Source organism: Myxocyprinus asiaticus, chromosome 49 (assembly GCF_019703515.2).
Source record: "Myxocyprinus asiaticus isolate MX2 ecotype Aquarium Trade chromosome 49, UBuf_Myxa_2, whole genome shotgun sequence".
Lineage (NCBI taxonomy): Eukaryota > Metazoa > Chordata > Actinopteri > Cypriniformes > Catostomidae > Myxocyprinus > Myxocyprinus asiaticus.
Window position 1 is genome coordinate 14184796 of NC_059392.1, and position 14987 is coordinate 14199782.

General features: G+C 37.9%; 1 protein-coding gene across 1 annotated transcript in view; it reads right to left on the reverse strand.

Moving 5' to 3' along the window:
• nek7 (NIMA-related kinase 7) overlaps positions 1-14987 on the reverse strand; it is a 98544-nt gene that overhangs the window by 67958 nt on the left and 15599 nt on the right. The window lies entirely within an intron of this gene.

A 14987-nucleotide genomic window follows, 5' to 3' on the forward strand; every position in this document is an offset into this window, starting at 1 on the left:
TTGAAGCAGTGGAAGAAGTTCGCCTGGTCTGATGAGTCCCATTTTCTTTTACATCACATGGATGGCCGTGTACATGTGCGCCATAAAACTGTGGAAATGATGGCACCAGCATGCACTATGGGAAGACGACAAGCCGATGGAGGTAGTGTGATGCTCTGGGCAATGTTCTACTTGGAAACCCTGGGTCTGGCCATTCATGTGGACATCAATTTTACACACGTGCCACCTACCTAAACATCGTTGCAGACCAGGTACACCCCTTCATGGCAATGGTATTCCCTGATGGCAGTGGCCTCTATCAGCATGATAATGCACCCTGCAACGCTGCAAACATTGTTTGGGAATGGTTTGAGGAACATGATGAAGAGTTCAAGGTGTTGCCCTGGCCTCCAAATTCCCCAAATCTCAATCCGATTGTGCATCTGTGGAATGTGCTGGACCAACAAGTCCGATCCACGGCGGCGCCACCTCGCAACTTACAGGACTTGAGGGATCTGCTGGTAATGTGTTGGTGCCAGATACCACAGAGTCTATATAGTTACAGTAGGACCAATTATTTGATTGCATTTATGCCTCTAAGAGAAGAATTGTATTAAATATATAGCCCAATTTGTTGATCTGTTGAAATATGAAATGATTTCATCATTTGCCAACAACTGGCATTCTGATTCCTATCCTATAAGTGTTTAAAGAGATTAAATTAAGCAATTTTGAATTCATCAATTTTGCATGCATCTTATTTGCTATCATTGAACCGATGTTACAAATACCATACCTTCAATAACGATTGCCCATAGCGCACCTAGTCTCTAGAGTCTACTACCCTTCGACAACATACAGAGAATTTAATGTAGGCACAATGAAGTGTATGTGTATACATGATATAGTGAAGGTGTGTTGTCTTTGCAGAGACGATGATAAGAAGGAATAAATAAGGCCTGAGCTCTCGTCGGTGACAGAAAGCAAATACAAAAGACAGCTGTGTGCTTTTCTTTACATCAAGCTGGGAGATGGGCCTGTGCGTGCCACAGCCATCAAAATTTTTAATGATTGCTTAGTTGTCACATAACTGCGGCGCACAGCTCGGGGAAGCTCGTAGTGTCCTCACTGTTCTGAAGGAATATGAGCGAGGGTTAAAAAAAAAAAAACACTTCTTTCATAGAAAGGCCATTTACATGTCTCTCACTGTGGTGAACGTCCGTCTCCATGCGCTGTCAGGGCTGAGTGGATCGCAGAGCTCGAGCCAATTAAAATACCTCATGCCAGTGAACGGAGAAATGGAGCTGAAGCTGTCACCATGGCAAAATAAAATCAGCCGGGTTTGGTGAAGGCTAATAACACTAATTAAGCACCAACCCAGGGTCTGGAATTTGAGTGGCAATGAGCGCAGGACAGGGTTTGTTGCCATTGAAGATTTGTTTTTGTGTGCCATTTTTGCAGTTTAGTCACATCTGTCTACGCATTACGAATTGCAATTTTTTTTTCTAGGGAATAAAGTAGTCATTAGAGCCATACATTTATAAAGAGCTGCTCTTCGAGTATGCAATTAGTATTGGAAGAGTAAGATTTTTTAATTAATGAAACAGACAACCCTGTCCCCAAAAATAACATTACTTATTTATTTATTTGATTTTCTCCCCTTTTTCTCCCCAATTTGGAATGCCTAATTCCCAATGCACTCTAAGTCTTCGTGGTGGCATAGTGACTCACCTCAATCCGGGTGGCGGGGACGAATCTCAGTTGTCTCCGCATCTGAGACCGTCAACCTGCGCATCTTATCACATGGCTTGTTGAGTTCGTTACCGCGGAGACATAGCGCGTGTGGAGGCTTCACGCCATCCACCGCGGCATCCACGCACAACTCATCACGTGCCCCACCAAGAGCAAACCACATTATAGTGACCACGAGGAGGTTACCCCATGTGACTCCACCCTCCCTTGCAACCGGGCCAATTTGGTTGCTTAGGAGACCTGGCTGGAGTCACTCAGCACGCCCTGGGATTCAAACTCACGAACTCCAGGGGTGGCAGGCAGCGTCTTTACTCACTGAGCTACCCAGGCCCCCCAAAATAACATATTTATGAAACATTTTCTTTATTCTTTCTTTACAAAACTTCAAAATGGCGACTGAAGCAGAGGTGAATAATTCTCTGCATTAATTAACAGATCGAGACAGCAGACAAGGCATAGATGTGAATGCTTCCATTGGCAGTTCACTAACACTGCTGTCTTCGCCTCATTGTGGAAAAAAAACAATTGTTTACACAGTCAAGAGAGTCACAGTGACAAATCAAATTGCAGAGACATGGACCTGGATGGCTATTTGCAGAAATAAAAGGTGTAGGTTACACGTGGCAGGCACTGTCGAGCTTTAAAGTCAACACGAAACAGCATCGCAACACTTTTTAAGTCCATAAATTATGTTTTTCCAAGTGAAACTGATGAAGAAATGTATAGTAAAAGGCCAAAGTATACCTCGATTTTCCATGTGGCAGAAATGTTATCTTCAGCACAGTGCAGTCCAGTTTTTCAAGAAACACAGAGAGTAGGTGCATGGGCTTGCAGCTGACTATGCCAAAATGATATTATAAAGCAGTCATAGTGTGCATTTGTAAAACAAGTCCATCTAGGCTTGCAGTCAAAAGAGTATATTTTGAAAGGCTGAGTACACAACCGTGCACAACACGCAGAAAAACAAAGTGTACTCGAGCCCTAGGAGGGCTTGGTGACATCAGCAGAAAAGCAAAGTCGTTTAGAAGGCGGAGCAAGTTATTACATTTATTATTTCCTGTCACTTCCTATAAATATCTTGGGATATGGCTTGATAGCTCCCTATCCTTCACTAATCATGTAACACATCTATAAATGAAGATGAAGTGTAGACTCGGCTTCCTATACCAGAATAAATCAGCCTTCACCACGTCTGCTAAAAAACACCTTGTCAAGACAACTATTCTCCCCTTGCTGGATTATGGAGACACTGTATACAGATGAGCACACAAAGGTGCTCTTGACCATCTAGACGTCTTATATCATGCAGCCATTAGATTTATGATCAATGTGCCTTATAGGACCCATCTTTGTAGTTTATACTCCACCTTAAATTGGTCGTCATTGCATAATAGGCGTGAACATCATTGGTACATGTTCATCTATAAAACATTCATTGTTAGGTTTGACACTGAATTATCTTCAAGCTATATTACAACGTCATGCTTCAACATACTCAACTGCATTCTACTGAATGTTCCTAAAAGAAAAATGTTTACAGTCACTCAATTTTTAACTTTGCTGCTCCTTGTTGGAAGAAATGTGCAAAAATTGCTTAATCTAAACTTTTATTTTTATCTTGGCTTTTAAAACATTATTAACAAGCATTTTAGATGACACGTAAATGTTCTGGTTAATGTTTTGCTTTAATTATATTATTTATTAGTAAGTGTCCCTACTGGGCTTTCATCTAGTTTTATGCTTTGTATGTTTCAGTGTATTGTATGTTTGTTTGTTGGTTTTTAGGAGGCTTTGTCCTTCTGCCAGGCTGTTATTGCAAATAAGGGTGTGTTCACACTTGTAGTTCGGTTCTCTTGGTCCTCTTGGTCCGGACCAAAAAAGAAAATTATACATTTAGTCCTGGTTCGCTTAGTGTTCACACTGGCATTTTTAACACTGAACCTATCGATACAAAACAAAAGCCATCAGGAAAAAGTCACAACCTGATTGGACAGCTTTTATGATGTTTATTTTGCGACGGAACTTGCCAAACATCCAAAACATTGCTGGCTGCTGGGCTAAATGCGCTCGTTATATTTATATACTGTATGTATATGTAGTGGTATTTTTACCAGCTGAGAACAAACGAAGAGCTAATAAAATGTGTAAAGGAGTCAAAACAGGGCCAGGAATTCCTCCATTGCACACACAAATGAAGATATGCTGCAAGGATGGCTGACGGCGGTTCCGACGCCTGTACCGAACTGTAATGGGCAACATAGCTCCTATGATGACAAAAACCAGGTATGCTTGAGGTCAGTATTAGGCAAATTACTTCCTGTTTTTGATCCGTTTGGACGTCTTTGGTCCATGTTGCATTCATATGTCAATCGAACTGCACCAGAGTTCGTTTAGAAGCGGACCGAGACCCACTATTCAGGCGGTCTCGGTCCACTTGTTTGGTGCGCACCAAGGTTCGGGTGGCAGTGTTCACACTTGTTCAAATGAACCGCACTAACAGAGCAATCGCACCAGAGTTCGTTTTAATCTAACCAAACCTGCCAAATGTGAACACACCCTAAGAATCATTTTCTTAAGTGACTTGCCTGGTTAAATGTTAAATAAAATAAAATAAGCATCTTGATGAAAGATTAAATTTTTTTTTATACATATTTATATTTGGAATAGCCTGACATGCACCTAGGGCTGGGCAATATGACGATATATATCATGGCGAAGATAAAATGGGTCAATCGATAGAGATTTAGCTGAAGTGTGTATATCGTGATGTGTAAATATCCATGTGCGCAGCGTGTGGGCAGGGCCTTTTGTGAAACAGAGAGAATTAAAAAACCATCAACATGAAATTTTTAATGAAATTCAGCAAATTCCATAACATTCATCTTGCGTTCGGTGCTGAATAAGCGCAAAATATGCCTCCTGTGTTTCACTAAGTGTTGCGCACACTACAAGCATGCAAGAGCGAGCGAGACCAGCAGGCTTCCCGATATTTGAGCTCAGGAGAGACAGTAGAGCGCAGAGCGGGATCACTTGCTCTAGTATTATTTTAAACAATCTTGAGTCAACAAAATATCAGACTGAAACGTGGCATATTGTGAAATTTAGGCCACGTCCATCTACACTATATTTTCGTTTGAAAACGCATCTTTTTTTCTACATTTAGGCCTTCCGTCCACACCGAGGCGGCATTTTTGACAGCAAAACTGAGCTTTCCGAAAACAGTCTCCCAAGTGGACAAATATGAAAATGCCGTCTTCGCATTGTAGTGTGGACAGGGAAGATGGAGATGATGTATTTGCTGTAATGTGACACAGTCATGTGATCCATTCAACCCAAAACAATCAAGATGGCAGCCCACATTGTAGCGGCATTATTGTGCCTGTTATTCACCTTGAGAGCTTTGTCAAAGATAAATGTTAATTTGTACAACCTTCACACTGCATTCCTTCAAAGGCGACGCAAAGTTTACTCAGAATTGCTGTCCGGCGACAAACGCAAGGACAATTGCATTTCAGCCTGTACATGGAACAGCGATTTTTCACATGCGCAGTAAGTGTGGATGAGCAACTTTTGGAATAATCTTGAAAATGGCAGTGTGGACGGAGAGCATTTCGAATGCATCTGGATTCATGTGGAATCTTTTTAGTTTCTGTAATTTGGCTCTTCCTGTTGATTTTATTTAGCATTAGCAATATTGTAAGGTTGATTTAAGACCAAGATTTTTTTTGTGTTTTTTTTTTAATTTGACTAAAGCATTATTCGAATGAGATTAGTTTATGAAACAACGTCTGAGGTACAATTATTATCACCCGACGTCTGTGTTTAATGTACCGATTCTAACGGGACTAAAATCTCTGTTTAGTTGAGGTGGGAGTGTCTGTTTTCTAGATATGGGCTTAACAGAAGGTCATCACATTGAACGCATTGAATTCATTTAGGTGATAAAATTCATTTTGAAACTTTATCTTTTAAAATATAAAATTACTTATCATTTTAAAAATAAATTTTTTGTAAATAATTATTTAATTTATTGATTTAATTTTAATTTATTAAAAGTACTTATTATAAAAACCTTGTTAAAATAAACTTCACATGAGTTTATAGAAGTGGCTGCTAATACATTTTCCTAACATCTGAGTAATTCAATTACATTTATATTTATTTTGATTATTATATATTGAATTATCTTTATTTGTGGGCCTTTCTCAGCAAATATTTACATAAGTGATTAATTCTGATTAATTACTCTGCATCTTATGTAGGCCTAATGAAATCCATCAAAAAATGTCATCAATTGACAGCCCTAATATTAAATCGAGCTGAATATAGACAGACAGTACAGAGTCATTTGATGGTCATGGGGCAGCTTGTCCTCATTGGCGGTTAGTTCCACTTTAGTTCCAAGTGGTTCAGATTGAGGCTGGCAGCATGGCTTCCTTGACTGACCTATTCCAAGTCAAAATGACTTAAGGGCATTGACACTTCCCATCCACAGCTCACCCAAGCCTTTCCTAACACCCTCATTAACAGAATCAGTTAAAGATGCCACATAACACCAGCACACCAGCACCCAAACAACAGGGTAGAATGATTACAGGAGCTGCACCTTCTTGAGACTAAACACAGAGACGACTATACACACAAACACATGCAAGCAGAACACACTTCTCTTTCAACAACATCCAACTGTCTAGAGAAACATTCATCTGCGCTTTTTCCACCGGCTATTTACGGCGTCTGTGAGTAACACGTGGTTCTACAGCTGCGTTGCTTGTAAAATTAACATACTGAAAAGGGGCCACAGCAACAACTAAAGTAGCTATACATAGCTTTGCATGACAAAAGGGCCATTACGTGCAATGATGACAGTGGGCAATCTACTTGAAATAGAAGCCCGGGAGCTGAATAGCTGTATAGTCCATAAGTGTCTTCGGCTATAGAAAGGAAAAGAGACAGTTTCTTCACGAGTAGGGATGGAAATCGTCAGGAATTTAACAATTCTGGCTCCGTAAGGCCCATATACTTCATACGAAATCGTCAAACGAATGGGTGTGATGTCATTTAGAACTAAATCTGGCCAAAAATAATGTGTTTTTGCGTTCATTTAGGTGGTTCGTAACAGCTCACCTGGGCGAACTTTTAGGAAAATTTCAAACAGGCTGCTAAACACCTTCTTCCATTGGTAACCTGAAGCTCAACCTACTACTTTGTTTATGTTAACACTCTTTTATAAACCTATCTTTGCAGTAGTACCAGTGTCATCATAAATTACAATAACAGAGTGTAATCAGCACATATTATGGCCGTGCATAGCGCATTTGCCTCATGAATTCAGAATGTAAACATGACAAATTGCGCATTGTCTATAGCATATACAGTATATCACTTTAAATCATCATCGAGTAGTTAAAACAGCATTTTGACTAACCTCATGTGAATTCTACTCATAGAATGAGGCATTAAGTCATTGATAACACATTTTAATGTCACATTAGTTAAGGTTTAACTGAGCAAACTCATATTTAAATGCTCCTCTAAACACCTCTCACAGCGGTGTGACCGTTGTCTGAATCTTTGCAAATAGTATATCATTGCTCGGCTCATGTGTAGGGTTATTATGATTTTTTTTTTCAAGTTGTTCAATATCGATATTTATCACAATATACTTTTTATACCATTAATGGTGAAGGAAATGCATTACATATGTTTGTTAGATATGTTTAATGACTGTAAACAGAACTTGTTTGATTACAAGTAAACGCTACAGGGTAAGCTACCTTTTAATTTGAAGTTTAAGAAGTATACTCAGTTAAGGATTTCGCCACAATTTCGTTGTTTTCACAGGACGTTTGACTGTCCTCCTAATCATTAATTTTTACGTTTCTGACAATGTTCTTCTTCCTGGTTTTGGCCTGACACATGTCAGCTACGCAACCCATACATGACATAATTGCTTTTGCCTAAAAGTCAAGCTTTTCTTGCCTGTGTCAAACATTTGCAGACGTGAGAGCACTATGGATTATGAAAACATGCTTAACAAAATAGTACTTAAATAAACAGCAATGGTGTTGATGTCAGAGTTGTTGTTGTGTTCAGTCCATAGCTGTATTGCATTGTCAGTGCTGTCTTGTTCAGTACACAACGCTATCATATTAGCCGGATAAATTTGCAGAACTGCTTGTGTTTTTTTTGTTGTTTTTTTTATCAATTTTGAGATTGTTTTGTCGCCCAACCCTAATCGTGTACAAGTAATCAATAGCAGAACTGCCTGATTGAAGTCTCACAGCATTACATAGTAACACAGTAATAGTTCTTATTTCATTTTGAGCGGGCATGATGAAGAGGAAGGACTTGCATGTCAGTTAGATTAATTCAGTAACCACTCCTACTGATGTATAAATGTTTTTGATTCACTAAAAATAGCCAGCTCATAACAGTCATTCGTTCAGGAACCGCACTACACTGGTCAATCTTTATTGTTGTGATTCACTAAAAAGAACCGGCTCCATCAGAATGGGGAAAAATGTGATCTCAGTTATTTGGAGCATTGCATGATTGTTGGTGCCAGATGGGCTGGTTTGAGTATTTCTGTAACTGCTATATGTATTTTAGTATGGTGTTCCGTCTGAAAGAATGAAAGTTTAAAATATCATACAGTATTTAAAAAAAATAGAACAAGAACCGGATCACGGTTCTCGGTTCCCAAACCTAAAAATTATTTATGGGGAAATATACCTCTAATTTCCAACATTGTTGGAGACGTGGACTGGTGGCTAGTGCACACGTGGAGCCTTGGTGTTCACGTGAGTGATGCAAGTTCAAATCCAGCTTACGATATTTTCCGATCCCATTCTTCCCATCATTTCCTGTCCTATCTGTACTTTACTATAAAACTAATAAAAAAATAAAAAGAAACCTAAACATAAAATGAGGGACTCCCTTTGCATTCACAAGGCATCATAACAGTTATAAGGTTAAGAGATGGTTAACTTCAGCTCATCTTCTAATTGTACATATATTCATCACTCGTCTTTCCAATATGATATATCTAATTTACAAAATACGTCACTGGGGCTTAGAGCGTTTTCACACCTAGTTCGTTTGAGCACTCCAAGCGCTCTCAGAGTGGTACAACGTGTATATGTGAACAACCCAAGTGGTCTCAGACCCCCTAGCAGGACCAAAAAGCGAACTGTACTCAGACCACCTCAGGAGGTGTTTTTGTGCCTCATATTCCATTCTTCTTGCATTATTTGAGAACCTAAAATGAACGGAACAGCCGCATTCAGAGCAGCGCTTTAAGATGAACTGCTTTAAAGTGCTCTGATGGGCATACTGTCTATGGAGGTTCCTGCCAAACTGCCACGAAAAAGCAAGCGAGGATTTTTATAGTTTCACTTTAATTTTATTTGTGCAAATGGCAAATGTTCTTGGCTCATACACACAATGTAAATGACATGCAGGAGGAGACGCTTGCTCCATTACTCTCGAGATGATAAAGAATCTAGAAAAGTTATCATATAGCCCCATTTTATTATATGATTTCAAGGTAAATATCAATAAATTACTACTTAAGGTGTAGACCTATCTGTAATAAGCATACGTACACCTTAAGTATGACAATTTGTATGACAATTGCTTATCATAATAATTGCAATTATTTATGAAAATGTATTGTCAGACAAATTTCATAATCGTGACAGCACTGGCTGCAATGGTGTCCGAGTTCTTAAGGAGCTGTGGTGAGAACAACAAAGGGGTCTGAGACCACAATAGTGTGAAGAGGACCAAAAAAGAAACTGGGTCCTCTTTTAAGTCACTTACACTGTGAACACCAAAAGCACTGAGGTCATTTGCGGCTGGTTCCCTTTCTGGTTAACTTTAACCGAACTGGATTTGGTTCACTTAAAACGTACTATATGTAAAACCACCCTATATGATATAGATTAACTCATTACGTTCCTACTCCTGACCTTAACAGCTCTGCCCACACGAAAATTGCAAGCTGAACTCTTCTTTATTGTGCGTGGGCATCTTTCATAAGTCAATAATGTAGCCTTTTGTTATGTGGAAATTATGAGTAATTGGTAATTTTGCAGTGCTTTTCAAATTGCAAATACGCAATACGTCAAATTCTGGATACTGCAGTGATTTCTATGAAAAGCCACATCCACAGCACATATTTCAATATACATTTGCTGCATACTTCTGCATTCTTAAAAAGCAGGAAATGGTCTTCTGCTAATCGAAGAGTAGATGCACAATGTGCTCTCATATCCAGAATGATAAAATAGACCTAACCAAAACCAAACTTCCTTTTGGTAGCCTAGATAGTACCACAGTGCTATTTTATATGATTGCAGGCTGCTCTATGTGCCCTTTATTCCCTTTTTCATGCGAGAAAAGGAAAAGGATTTAACAAGAAGATGAGTAGGCTTTTTGTGGATCAAGGAGTGTGGACATTAACTGGCTCTGGATGTAAAATTAGCCTTTGCTCACAGGTGTTCAAGCGGACCAGAATTATATGCAGACGAACCCAAGCATGGATCAAGGAAACGGAGAAAGCCAACAGTAGAACAGCATGGTATGAACTGCACATCAAATGCCGCTTTGAGCCTCTGAATACAGTAAAAGAGTGGCCATGATTATAAGAAACGAAGAAACCTCTTTTTTCACCATGACAGCCAAGTGTGGACCATCTGATCACTGCAGTCTTTGAGAAAAATTAAGTTAATCATAGAATAGTCCAATTACAAAGGACCAATATTTGCACATTTATTTTAATCACTGCTGAAAAAAACATAGGTCTAGAAGTGCAAGTAACCATGAATAAACTCAGGACATGATCCTGTAGATTCTGAAACTACTTAATGATACTGTTTTTGAATTTTAATTAGTCAAAATAGCTCAATTAGATGTACTATTTGACTAAAAAAAGGACAATTAAGACAAATAATTGACTTAATCATGCAGGACGTGCAAACATTTAATACCGAAGGTTGGGTGTTTTGGAAAAACCTTAACCCCAGTTATGAGCAATAGTAATACAGATCAGTGCCTTGGCAAGCAGCCTTTGTATACATATGACAAGAAATGCTCATTTATATTCTAATATTAATGCATTTTTTTTTATATTACAAAGAATTTAATTAATCTCCATGAACTTTCAAGAAGTGGTATGTAAAGTAAGTAACTAACGCAACGTAATTGTATAATATTCTGCAAACATATAAAATGCTGCAGCCACTACTTCATTTAAAGGGCTGTTTTCTTCATAGTCTGCAACAATTGCATTTCCATAAGGAACCAGAGAGGAATAAAGTCTTGTGGTCTTGAGGGAGTCTGTACCGGCCATCCATATTCCTGCTCAGCACCTATTTATAGGCCTTCTTTACATTTTTCACTTTCACATTTTATAGGGTAATGATTATTTCTCAGCAGTAATAAAGTAAATAGCACAGCACAAATGGCCTCTGCATGTGAGGGCCAGCTTTGATTTATAGCTACACACAAAGTAGTGCAGAGACCTTTGCCTTTAATACCTGACTCTCATTTACGGTGGGTCTCAAGGAAGTCTGAACTTTCTTTTGGGAGCGCTATAGATGCTCAATCTTTGGCGGTCTCTTTTTTTGGGGCCCCAAAACTAGCAATGGGTCAGGTCATCCAACAATCAACTTATCTAAATTTAATTATTTTCTTTAATATTTATTAAGTAGCATCTCTAAATTAATTCCCTTTAAAGCACTACAACAATAGCCATCAAAAAACTACTTTTGTAACAACGGCTTTTGTTGGTCTTTATTGATTTTCACAGTCTTTTACCATTGGGTCATTCTGTCAACTCAATCAGAGGTCCCCTGCTCAAAATTTTGTTTTTGATAATTATTTTTTACTGGTGAAAGATGAAACAAATTATGATGAAAGCCAAATAGTAAATGCCATGGATGAATATTTACTGGAGTAAACCATTATTTTGTTGATTTTGAAAACGACAATTTTCACCTATGATTCTGGAGCAAAACTATAGTTCAAAAAACAACCTTAGAAATGCGGCAGTGTCATTATTTCATTTTTAAACAAAGACTGGTAGGTATATTACTAAAATCAGTCAACTTCAGCACCCCTTGTTGCATTATGTGTCAATGGTGTGTCCAAAAAATGTAATAAAAAAAAAAAAGTGTTGGTGTTCCAAAGTTGGACTGCTTTTAACTCCAGAAGTATTAAAGAGATCTTAATAGGCTTTCCTTTAAGATTCTGGTTCAGATTTTGTCCTTTTGGTATCTTCATTTTTAAGGACTTATATGGATAACTGCCACAGCTCTGAGGCTCCATTGGTAAATTGTTCAATTTTACCCATTTACAATGGTCGAAAACCACATGTGGGTCACATGGTGGCTCATTCTATAATTGGGGCTACATTTCATGTCAACAAAAAAAGTATAAAAACAAAGTGCTTTCTCAATAAACAACTATTGGTTTAAGTTAATATATTTCTTCAATGTAACATATATACTAGTTGCAAAGCTTAAGCATTAAACACCTTTTTGATATTATAAGGGAAAGGACGTTTTCCCTAGTGTGTTTGTCAACTATGTTACAGACAAACTGCATGTCATTACAACCACTGATTAAATGCTACACTTCAAGTAACATACATTAAGGGTTCTTTTGTCTATTCTGCCATATGTGCAGTAATTATTTTAAAATAATTTTAAGAATTGTATGTTTTTGCATATATTCATGTGGTATTTTCACTAGTGACAGTAAAAATTTTTATCATAAATCTGCTTTAAATATAATTTTGTTAGTTTTAAGAGATGTTATGCAAAACTCTAACATTTGTGGATGTAAAATATACCTTGAAGGATATCAGGAGCAGCATTCTTTTTTAACTTGCAAAGGATCAATATATAGTTAATTTTGTAAAATCAATAAAATATTCCTTAATCCCTTATCATCATGATGATTCAAATGTTTCACACACATGCACGAGGGCACACACAACATCAGTGTCCTCTGACAAATACAGGTTTAAATTGACATAAAACTGATCTATGGACAATAATTCATTATCATCAATGGACATCAGTGGACACAGTAGGGTCACATCAACTACGCTACCCAAGAATTGGCCCTAGAGGGTAACATATTTGACGGTAACACAGTTGACAACTCCCCCATCTTTATTGATAATTTCAATGGTAGACCTTGCATGGCCAACCACATGTAATTTTCTTGATCAGGTTAAACTCAAATTTGAATATACAGCTCTGGAAAAAAATTAAGAGACCAGCGCAAAATGATCAGTTTCTCTGGATGTACTATTTATAGGTATGAGTTTGAGTAAAATGAACATTTTGGTTTTATTTTATAAAGTACTGACAACATTTCTCCCAAATTCCAATAAAAATATTGTCATTTAGAGCATTTATTTGCAGAAAATGACAACTGGTCAAAATAACAAAATCTGCCAGATTCCAGTCTTGCTGAATCACCCCCAGATCATCAACGATGCTCCAACAAATTTCACAGTGGGTGCGAGACACTGTGGCTTGAAGGCCTCTCTAGGTCTCCATCTAACCATATGACAACCAGGTGGAGGATCGGTGATGATCTGGGGGTGTTCCACGCCACACAGCCAGGTCAATCAAGGTGTGGATGGAGGACCACCGGATCAAGACCCTGTCATGGCCTGAACCCCATTGAAAACCTCTGGAATGTGATCAAGAGGAAGATGAATGGCAGTTGTCATTTTCTGCAAATAAATGCTTTAAATGACAATATTTTTATTTGGAATTTGGAAGAAATGAAAAAAAAAATGAAGAAAAAAATAATAATAATATATATATATATATATATATATATATATATATATATATATATATATATATATATATATATATATATATATATATATATATACATATATATATATATATATATATATATATATATATATATATATATATATATATATATATATATATATATATATATATATTATTATTATTATTATTATTTAAAAAAATAAAAAGTGTCAATAAAACATTTCACATTTTTTAACCGTAGATTCTAAATTCTTACAATTAAATTAACTGTGACATTTTTAATCATGGTTAATAGTGAAGCCGTATAATCGCGACATCCCTAGTCGTTCAGACATCCAACCAGTTAGTCAATTTTTTAAATATGTACTGTACAACTTCACCAGAAACCTGCAATGTCTTCTGAAAAGTAGCACCGTGCATGTGTGTGTGTCTTATACAAATTGGTCTCTCTCACTCAGCACACATACACAAACATTTAGCATGGAGTAGGAGGCTGGAGTGCGTGCAGGTGTAATGGTCCACTTTATGTATTCTTGAGTCAAAAGGACGAGGCTCAGAGGAGCTGGCAGGGCAGCAATAGACCCAGGCCACGTCGCCCGGCTGCCCATTGTGTGTCTTCTCTCGAGGGCCAGTTTGATGAATCAGTTCTTGGCTCGAGCTTTTGTGAGCGTGCTGTCAAGCCTGCAGGTGCTTTATAGTGGAGGGTCTGAGAGGGAACAGTTAATTACCCTGCAGGGGTGCGCATTTCCCCGAACGCCGTTTGATGTGCAGAGCCTGAACACTGAGAAGGGAAACCTAAAGTGATACAAATAATCCAATAGAGGTAACTTGACTAGCCTGTTTGTCTGTGCAAAGACGACCAATTTGAATAACGCGAGATGCAAAAATGTTTTTTTATCTGAAGCATTGAAAACGTTTGGGCTTCTTGTAGTTAGTGAGCGGTATTTTTATGTTTATTTACAGTAGTTATATCTGTATAGCCTTTGTACAATCTTTGCCAAAAGCTTTGTTCAGATAAGATACGTTTTCCCTGAGGAGGTTAGGTAAATTTGTGTTTTCACAGACATCTGTTGTGATTTTAAGTGTGTCAGATTCAAACATGTCTGCATTTTCCTCAATCAACCTCATTAAAAATTACGATAGAAATTACTAACTGCTTTTCATTCTCTGAGAAATCTACACTCATCAAGCACTTTATTAGCAACACTATGGTCCTAATAAAGTTCCCGACATGGTCTTCTGCTGTTGCAGCCCATCTGCCTCAAGGTTCGATGTGTTGTGCATTCTGAGATGCTATTCTGCTCACTACAATTGTAGAGTGGTTATCTGATTTACTGTAGCCTTTCTGTCAGCTTGAACCAGTCTGGCCATTCTCCGTTGACCTCTCTCATCAACAAGGCATTTCTGTCCACAGAACTGCCGCTCACT